The sequence below is a fragment of the Penaeus chinensis genome, chromosome 27 (genome assembly GCF_019202785.1).
Source record: "Penaeus chinensis breed Huanghai No. 1 chromosome 27, ASM1920278v2, whole genome shotgun sequence".
NCBI lineage: Eukaryota > Metazoa > Arthropoda > Malacostraca > Decapoda > Penaeidae > Penaeus > Penaeus chinensis.
Window position 1 is genome coordinate 25454687 of NC_061845.1, and position 2500 is coordinate 25457186.

Consider the following 2500-nt stretch of genomic DNA (forward strand, 5'->3'; position numbering starts at 1 on the left):
ACTCAAGATTCAAAAACGTGGAAATGAAAAGCAGTGAGTGAGCTCATGTACCAGAGATGATAAGTATAAAGTAATATAGCAGTATATAAAGTGCTGTCGAGCTTGCGACGTCATGAGCTGTCCATTCATAAACAGCGGTTGTGGGTGTCCATTCTGAAGACAGGAAAAATCAGCCCCCTTTTTTTTTTCTTAGAAATCGAAGTACTGAATATAATAACGAGGACGCTTTTAGATTACGCTACGTTTGAACCCATTGAAGCGTTCCTTGGCGAGCGGAAGGACTGTGGGCAGGCGCATGCGGCGTTTGAGCGGTGACGTCATGGGGAGGGGACCTGCCACTGTCTCGGAGGGAAGGCAGTGGGAATTCCCGTCGTATGAACCACGCCTTTTCCTTTGGCAATTTCGGTCTACGTTTTGGAGATTAAAAAAAAAAAACAAGAGAAAAAATATTGCGCTAAATATGTTATATTTTTCGTAATTTGAAAGAATAGCTCTAGGAGTGTCAAATCAAATAGGTCGACTTACCCTAAGTTAGTTGATAACTTTTTTCTTCTTTATTGTAAATTTCGTTTATCTATTATTGCTAAATCTCAAAAAGGTGTTACCACATATCCGGATTATATGCAACTTGGTGGAATATATAAACAAATACATAAAATGTATACGAAGAAAAAAAGAAAATCCAAAACAGTGAGCTGTCTTTTTGCAACCGGGTTGCAAACTCTACCGAAATGTGGGTAAGACTCAACATGCCTTATTAATGATAAACAGACGAATGAACATAAGCAATATACGACTCAAAATGGGGAGGATATATTTGCCCTTATCGAAACGGTTAAAAGAAGGACAGCAAAAGAGAAGTTTTTGAGAACAGACGATACTGAGCAGCAAAGAGATGGCGGTGAGGCGTCGGCAGAGGAGAAGTGCGGGGGTGGGGGTGGGGGGGAAGGGAGGAGGAAAGGGATGCTGGGTGAGGGGGGATGGGCAGGTGTGGGGGAAGAGGAGGAGGAGGAGGAGGAGGAGGAGGAGGAGGAGGAGGAGGAGGAGGAGGAGGAGGAGGAGGAGGAGGAGGAGGAGGGGGAAGATATTAGTGGGGGTGGGAGAATGGAGAAGAACGTGGAGTTTTGGATGGGAAGATGAGTGGGGAGAAGGGGAGAGCGAGGAGGGAGGGAGGTGGAAGGAAATATAAAAGGAATGAAAAAGGAGTAACGAAGAGATAACAAGGGATTAGGGACGGCATGAGTCAGCGCAGGATTGACATGGGCGGAGCGAGGGAGTGAGAGGCGCTGGAGGACTAGAAAAGGGTGGCACGAAGGGGGCGTGGCACTCTGCGCGAGAGGCACGGAGGAAAAGGGGGTGGGGGGCACTGACAGAAGGCCTGGGGGGGGGGGCGGGGCAAGGGTCACTGAGGGAGGGAGGAGAAGTTCCTTAGGGAGAGAAGGAAGGGGTCCAGAGGAAGTGCACTGAGGGACTTTCTGCAAATACTTCACCTTTGTTTACCTTTGCGAGAAAATGCAGGTTAGTTGAGTGGGGTGTAGATATATAAATATATACACATAACTATGTATATAGATATATATGTGTATATATGTATATATGTATATATACACATATAAATATATATATATATATATATATATATATATATATATATATGTGTGTGTGTGTGTGTGTGTGTGTGTGTGTGTGTGTGTGTGTGTGTGTGTGTGTGTGTGTGTGTGTATGTATGTATGTTTATAATATATATATATACACACATATATATGTGTGTGTATATATATATATGTATGTTTATAATATATATATATATATATATATATATTATATACACACGCATATATTATATATATACATAAATATATACATATATATATATATATATATATATATGTATGTATATATATAGTTACACCCACACCCACATGTATATGTTTATATATGTATAACTGTAAATATATATAAGCATATATTTATATGTGTGTGTGTGTACTTATGCATTTGTGTATTCATATATATTTTTATAGATATACAAACAATACATATGCACATGTATGTGCATTAGTATACTGTAGGTAAGAGCATCTATATGAGAATAGGTAAGTATAAATGTCCGCGAATGTTTATATGCGAGTATTCGTGTGAGACATGGTATTTGTAATTATGCATGCACGTATGCATGTATGTATGTATGTATGTATGTATGTATGTATGTATGTATGTATGTATGTATGTATGTATGTATGTATGTATGTATGTATGTATGTATGTACGTATGTGCGGATGCGTCTGCTTCAAGTCATGAGATGTGAAAACGCGTGAATCATAAACGGAACAAAACGCAGGTAAAATCCACACAGTACACAGACAGCTGATGAAGCGATGACGAAAAATCTACTACGACTTTCTACCCATCATAGAAAACGAGTAAGCATGGTTCAGGGAAGACTTAGCTAAATAAGAGAGCAGTCCCATATGCCCGACGGGGAAACATAAAGCACGC